Genomic DNA, 8,108 nt, shown 5'->3' on the forward strand with positions numbered 1-8,108 from the left:
TAAAGTTGATTCAGCTGCGGGATCGGGGCACCACCAGTACAGAGCTTGCTCAGGAATGGCAGCAGGCAGGTGTGAGTGCATCTGCACGCACAGTGAGGCGAAGACTTTGAGAATGGCCTGGTGTCAAGAAGGGCGGCAAAGAAGCCACTTCTCTCCAGGAAAAACATCAGGGACAGACTGATTCTGCAAATGGTACAGGGATTGGACTGCTGAGGACTGGGGTAAAGTCATTTTCTCTGATGAATCCCCTTTCCGATTGTTTGGGGCATCTGGAAAAAAGCTTGTCCGGAGAAGACAAGTTGAGCGCTACCATCAGTCCTGTGTCATGCCAACAGTAAAGCATCCTGAGACCATTCATGTGTGGGGTTGCTTCTCAGCCAAGGGAGTGGGCTCACTCACAATTTGCCTAAGAACACAGCCACGAATAAAGAATGGTACCAACACATCCTCCGAGAGCAACTTCTCCCAACCATCCAGGAACAGTTGTGACGAACAATGCCTTTTCCAACATGATGGAGCAGCTTGCCATAAGGCAAAAGTGATAACTAAGTGGCTCGGGGAACAAAACATCAATATTTTGGGTCCAGGGCCAGGAATCTCCCCAGACCTTAATCCCATTGAGAACTTGTGGTCAATCCTCAAGAGGCGGGTGGACAAACAAAAACCCACAAACTCCAAGCATTGATTATGCAACAATGGACTGCCATCAGTCAGGATGTGGCCCAGAAGTTAATTGACAGCATGCCAGGGCGGATTGCAGAGGTCTTGAAAAAGGGTCAACACTGCAAATATTGACTCTTTGCATCAACTTCATGTAATTGTCAATAAAAGCCTTTGACACTTATGAAATGCTTGTAATTATACTTCAGTATTCCAGAGTAACATCTGACAAAAATATCTAAAGACACTGAGGCAGCAGACTGTGAAAATAAATTTTTTTGTTGCCCCCAGCCCCGCTTTGGAGTACCAATTTTATTTAGAAATGACATTATATACAATAAAATCCACATATGGCACAAAATGAGGAAACAAACACTATCCAATTATATTTTTTTATTAGTATTAAAGCATATGTTTACAGTACAGCAAAAACCATAGGGGGAGTGGAGACATTATCATGTCCAGCTATATTATATGTACATATTCTATTCATCCCTTTACAGGCAGTTGTGAATTTGTTAGATTACTAGAAGCACAAGCATTTCGCTACACTCGCATTAACATCTGCTAACAATTTGATTTATTCAAATATACATTAAATAATCTTTAGTTCACAACCTCAAATGAATACGCTGCATGTATTAATTAAATAGTTTGTGGAAAGGGCTTAGTGGTAAGTGACAAAACTGTAAATATTCTGCAGTGTTTTTCTTGATGTGATCGAGGACTGCGATTCTGTGTTTATCTTCACTAAGTCGTCTATTAATGTCTTCTCGAAGAAAAGTAGTATATTCGTCCGCAATTGTTTTAGTCCACCATTTTTTAAAATTTACTTTAGATTGATATAAGTTACCACCCATGTGTTTTACCAAGTCAAAATGTTCAGCTAGAGACTCTCCAACCTTTTGGAATTGATTATGAGTTCCAAAATGGGGTATGGAAAAATCTAGGTCAAGACTTTTCTCTTTTTTCTTACCGGTTTTCAAATCTTTTTTATGATAATTGCTAATTGACATAAATGTATTTGTCACACGCTTATGGATGTCTTTAAACGTTTTCAATCTGAAAGGTACTTCTGAAATGTTGGGCAGAAATTGTTTACTCGAAATATAAAGTTGCTTGGGAAGTTCTCTGTCTTCAAAATTAGATTTAGAGTCATGGCTTTTCTTATGCTCAGTGTTAGTGACAAATTCATCACAATAGTTTTCAAAATTAGAACTACTGATGATCAAATTAAAGTGATTGAATGAGCTGATATATGGATCTATAAAGGTTGTCACCTGTCCAGTCGAACCGTACCATTTGCTATATCCAACAATAGTTTTTATACCATAAGATTTGTACAGTTCTGCTGAATCCTTAATCAGTAAATCCATGCATGACTCATGACCTGAATTTTGCAAACAAGGAGAGTTGAGCGTATAGATAAACAATTTCGTATTTCGCAATTTCTCATTGTTTTTCAATATTTGTTTTACTTCCTCAAGAAGTAACTTTTCGGTATGAATATTTAAAGGTTTGCCCTTGCACATCTTCTTGCAATCTTCTAATTTAAATAAACCAACAAAAAACGGTTCTCCGCCACAAGGTGACTCGATAAATGCCCATGCATGTTGCGTATCAAACTGTTGCTTGCAACCTTTTGTTTGTAATGAGTAGTACTTATCAAGAAATTCAGGAACGTTTTCAAAATGATTTGGGATGTTTTGGTTTTCCGTCGGACAGTCCGTAAAAATCGTTGTTATGCCATACTTGTTCAGTTCTGCTAAATCCGTTATTTTATGACCTGTAATTTGCGAAGGAGCGTTGAGCGAATACATACAAAATGTTCTATTTTGCAATTGCTCTTCGTTTTCCAACATTATTTTCACTTCCTCAAGAAGTAACTCTTCGGTATGACTAATAAGAGGTTTGTTTTCCATATTCTCTATATTGTTAGGTTCCAAAATTACAAACACATCAGCAGTTGACTTTAAGAATGCCCATGTATATTTAGCATTATTAATCTTTGGATTGCAAACTTTTTTTTTGTAAACTGTAGAATGTATCACATAAATCGTTTTCGTCTTGATTTGGGAGGTCCATTGGCTGGTCTTCGTTTTCCGCCAATGTATTTTTCTCAATAAGTAACTCGTTTTCCATATCGTTAGGTTCCAAAATTGCATTAAACTCATAATCATAAACACTTAAACAACACATCCTAGATCTGAATGAAATAAATAATCTTATGAAATACTTTTTTCTTTACATAGTTGAATGTGCTGACAGCAAAATCACACAAAAATAATCAATGGAAATCCAATTTATCAACCCATGGAGGTCTGGATTTGGAGTCACACTCAAAATTAAAGTGGAAAACCACACTACAGGCTGATCCAACTTTGATGTAATGTCCTTAAAACAAGTCAAAATGAGGCTCAGTAGTGTGTGTGGCCTCCACGTGCCTGTATGACCTCCCTACAACGCCTGGGCATGCTCCTGATGAGGTGGCGGATGGTCTCCTGAGGGATCTCCTCCCAGACCTGCACTAAAGCATCCGCCAACTCCTGGACAGTCTGTGGTGCAACGTGGCGTTGGTGGATGGAGCGAGAAATGATGTCCCAGATGTGCTCAATTGGATTCAGGTCTGGGGAACGGGCAGGCAAGTCCATAGCATCAATGCCTTCCTCTTGCAGGAACTGCTGACACACTCCAGCCACATGAGGTCTAGCATTGTCTTGCATTAGGAGGAACCCAGGGCCAACCGCACCAGCATATGGTCTCACAAGGGGTCTGAGGATCTCATCTCGGTACCTAATGGCAGTCAGGCTACCTCTGGCGAGCACATGGAGGGCTGTGCGGCCCCCCAAAGAAATGCCACCCCACACCATGACTGACCCACCGCCAAACCGGTCATGCTGAAGGATGTTGCAGGCAGCAGAACGTTCTCCACGGTGTCTCCAGACTCTGTCACGTCTGTCACGTGCTCAGTGTGAACCTGCTTTCATCTGTGAAGAGCACAGGGCGCCAGTTGCGAATTTGCCAATCTTGGTGTTCTCTGGCAAATGCCAAACGTCCTGCACGGTGTTGGGCTGTAAGCACAACCCCCACCTGTGGACGTCGGGCCCTCATACCACCCTCATGGAGTCTGTTTCTGACCGTTTGAGCAGACACATGCACATTTGTGGCCTGCTGGAGGTCATTTTGCAGGGCTCTGGCAGTGCTTCTCCTGCTCCTCCTTGCACAAAGGCGGAGGTAGCGATCCTGCTGCTGGGTTGTTGCCCTCCTACGGCCTTCTCCACATCTCCTGATGTACTGGCCTGTCTCCTGGTAGCGCCTCCATGCTCTGGACACTACGCTGACAGACACAGCAAACCTTCTTGCCACAGCTCGCATTGATGTGCCATCCTGGATGAGCTGCACTACCTGAGCCACTTGTGTGGGTTGTAGACTCCGTCTCATGCTACCACTAGAGAGAAAGCACCGCCAGCATTCAAAAGTGACCAAAACATCAGCCAGGAAGCAGGAACTGAGAAGTGGTCTGTGGTTACCACCTGCAGAACCACTCCTTTATTGGGGGTGTCTTGCTAATTGCCTATAATTTCCACCTTTTGTCTATTCCATTTGCACAACAGCATGTGAAATGTATTGTCAATCAGTGTTGCTTCCTAAGTGGACAGTTTGATTGCACAGAAGTGTGATTGACTTGGAGTTACATTGTGTTGTTTAAGTGTTCCCTTTATTTTTTTGAGCAGTATATATATATATATATATATATATGCATGCAATTTTATGGACAACGGTGGCTGGTTCTTAAAATAACCTTTGTGTTATTGGGCTCTTCAAAGAGCTGTTTCACTCCACGGCATACTGCCATGGGACTTCACCTGCTGGTGATGAGAAATAGGTGGTCAGCTTCTCCCTCACCTGGAGTGCCTGTCTGGGGGCGTTGTTGGCACCTACCCTGGTGACATCAGGAAGGTGACCATTTGGCGTGGCCATCTCCATCCGGAGCTGCTCCTGGAATGACCTCCGCAGGTAGTTGTGGAGAACACATTCTCACGCAGGCATCGACATTTGAGGGGCTGAGACCAATCACTCTCCGATACATTCTCCACCAGGCTGCCAGAATCCTAAAGGCGCATTCAACAACTAACCTTGCCCTGGACAGTCGTTTGTTAAAGATCCTTACAGGCTTTGGCAATGGCAGCTGGCGTCCAGCGTAGGGCCTCATGAGGTTTAACAGTACATCAGACGGTTTAACAGCCATCACTAGGAGATGCTGCTGCCTATATTCAGAACACTAGTCACTTTAACAATGTTTACATATCTTGCATTACTCATCTCATATATTTATACATTCTTATTCCATTCCTTTACTTAGATGGTTGTATTAGGTATTTGTTGTGGAATTGTTAGATATTACTTGTTAGATGCACCCGCAGAACTAGAAGCATAAGCATTTTGCTACACTCGCAATAACATCTGCTAACCATGTGTACATGACCAATAAAATACCTTAACCCCAAAACCTAACCTTAACCCTAAACCCACCCTTACCCTAAACCAAACCTTACCATAAACCTAGCTCCTAACACTAATTCTAACCTTAACCTTAAACTCTCTAGAAATAGCATTTGACCTTGTGGGGACTTACAAAATGTCCCCAGTTGGTCAACTTTTTGTTTGTTCATTATTCTTGTGAGGACTTTTGGTCCTCACAAGTGTATTTAAACACACACACACACAATGGAGCTGGACTAGGGCTAATGCATTCTGACAGGAGAGTGACTGCTTCTTCTACACTAAGGAGGTGAGTCAGAATATATATAATTTTAAGTGCACAGAGTGTGTGTGCCAGTATTGTGTGAATGTGTATAATTTTTACATCAAAAAGGAAAAGCTCACACACCACTCTGTCTAGGAGTAACATCATTAACTCACGGTAAAAGAGGAAGCTAATGCAGTCTCATCCCCCTCTAACTACTACTGTGTCTAAATATGCAGGGTGGGTGGGTGCAAGTCAGACACACCCACAGTTTTACTGTATAATCCTCCTCCAATTGAAATACTCTAATATATTATCTCATATGAATATCCGCTCCTCACTCTCGCCTTCTCCAGCAGCTGTGTAGAAGCTGCGCTGTACACCGTTCCAGGATCAGCTTACCCTCCCTCAGTCCTTATTTTATCCATAGAGGGAGATGCTAAACTGACCTTACATCAGTCTGTAAGGGCAACCTCATCTACTCCAGTACAGACATGCCTGGGGTATTTAAAGCAGTCTACATCAGATGTGCTCCCATGGAAGAGATGCTGTGATAGAAGCATGTTGATGTACACATTATGTAACATAGTCTACACAGGGTTATATACAGCTCAATAATATGGGACTGCTGTCTGTAGCATCAGTAATGAGTTATGTACACTGTACCAGAAGATTTGTGTGTGCACACCATGGACTAATTTGGGAATGCAGTGTGTAGGTTGTGAAATGACTCGTTTGACTGAGAAGTCTACCCACGTAGGGCACAATAAGCCCCTGTCTGTTATTTCCTGAACATCTCTCTCTCTCTCCTTTTTAGATTGTACTTTTCTCATTTCCTCTGGTATCGACTCACTTTTCCCCATCTCTCTTCCCCCTCTCCTCTCTTCCTCCTGTCAGACTACGACTAAGACGGTGAAAAAGACACCAAAGAAGAAGACAACCACCACAGCTACAGCCAGCAACAACGCTGAGTCACCATGATATCTGTATCTACTGACCCCATCTACACCTTACTGAACACCACTACAGCCATGTAACAGGCCCTCTCTGTCTCCAGTCCCCACACACACACACACGGACCTCTGGAGTGTCACCCTCGCCGGTTAAGCACAACTCGCAGGTTTAGTTCAACTGTAGATGGCCAGCAGGCTTAGTCCTACTGTAGATGGCCAGCTTCATGTCAACTCGCAGGTTTAGTTCAACTGTAGATGGCCAGCAGGTTTTGTTCTACTGTAGATGGCCAGCTTCATGTCAACTCACAGGTTTAGTTCAACTGTAGATGGCCAGCAGGCTTAGTCCTACTGTAGATGGCCAGCTTCATGTCAACTCGCAGGTTTAGTTCTACTGTAGATGGCCAGCAGGTTTTGTTCTGCTGTAGATGGCCAGCTTCATGTCAACTCACAGGTTTAGTTCTACTTTAGATGGCCAGCAGGCTTAGTCCTACTGTAGATGGCCAGCTTCATGTCAACTCACAGGTTTAGTTCTACTGTAGATGGCCAGCTTCATGTCAACTCACAGGTTTTGTTCTACTGTAGATGGCCAGCAGGCTTAGTTCCACTGTAGATGGCCAGCTTCATGTCAACTCACAGGTTTTGTTCTACTGTAGATGGCCAGCTTCATGTCAACTCGCAGGTTTAGTTCTACTGTAGATGGCCAGCAGGCTTAGTTCTACTGTAGATGGCCAGCTTCATGTCAATTCACAGGTTTTGTTCTACTGTAGATGGCCAGCAGGTTTAGTTCTACTGTAGATGGCCAGCTTCATGTCAACTCACAGGTTTTGTTCTACTGTAGATGGCCAGCTTCATGTCAACTCGCAGGTTTAGTTCTACTGTAGATGGCCAGCAGGCTTAGTTCTACTGTAGATGGCCAGCTTCATGTCAACTCACAGGTTTTGTTCTACTGTAGATGGCCAGCTTCATGTCAACTCACAGGTTTTGTTCTACTGTAGATGGCCAGCAGGTTTTGTTCTACTGTAGATGGCCAGCAGGCTTAGTTCTACTGTAGATGGCCAGCTTCATGTCAACTCACAGGTTTTGTTCTACTGTAGATGGCCAGCTTCACGTCAACAACACTTGTTTTATTTAACCTGCTGCTTACATATTCTAGGTTTTATAGTCATTAACCTCAGTGTGTGTGTGTGTTTTAGTGATGGCCTGTTATCTGGACTGAAAAAGAGTTGCTTCCTTCCTGCTGTACAGATAATAGCCCTCTGTGTTGGGCCCCTCCCAGGCCATCCAAGGCCTCACACTAGATTGACATGACATAATCCTCTTGGGAGCATAGGGCATCCATCATGAATCTCCATCCCCCTCACTATGCTAGGGCATCTACCATGGCTCTCCACCTCCCTCACTATGCTAGGGCATCTACCATGGCTCTCCACCTCCCTCACTATGCTAGGGCATCTACCATGGCTCTCCACCTCCCTCACTATGCTAGGGCATCTACCATGGCTCTCCACCTCCCTCACTATGCTAGGGCTTTGCCTCTTAGCAGGAGATCCCCACTGGTTTATTGGAGATGCATTCTCTATAAACGTACGTTCCAGTCAGAGTATGGTATCTCTATTGGAGGGTAGCTGGGGGCTGCCATGAATGGAAAGGTAGACTAGTGGACTAGGCATGTGTGAAGGAGAGATCAGGGAGGGAAGAGAGTAGAGAGTGATGGGCGCCAAAGGATCATTGTTGTTGTCCTGGCCTAA

General features: G+C 43.7%; 1 long non-coding RNA gene across 1 annotated transcript; it reads left to right on the plus strand.

Annotated features, from left to right (window-relative positions):
• The first annotated feature begins 5,283 nt into the window (after positions 1 to 5,283).
• On the plus strand, positions 5,284 to 7,721 carry LOC123744660 (uncharacterized). The gene is made up of 4 exons (XR_006771056.1): positions 5,284 to 6,527; positions 6,670 to 6,811; positions 7,040 to 7,295; positions 7,367 to 7,721. It is a non-coding gene; the product is annotated as an uncharacterized lncRNA (long non-coding RNA).
• Positions 7,722 to 8,108: the final 387 nt, after the last annotated feature.

The sequence above is a fragment of the Salmo salar genome, chromosome ssa09, assembly GCF_905237065.1.
Source record: "Salmo salar chromosome ssa09, Ssal_v3.1, whole genome shotgun sequence".
NCBI lineage: Eukaryota > Metazoa > Chordata > Actinopteri > Salmoniformes > Salmonidae > Salmo > Salmo salar.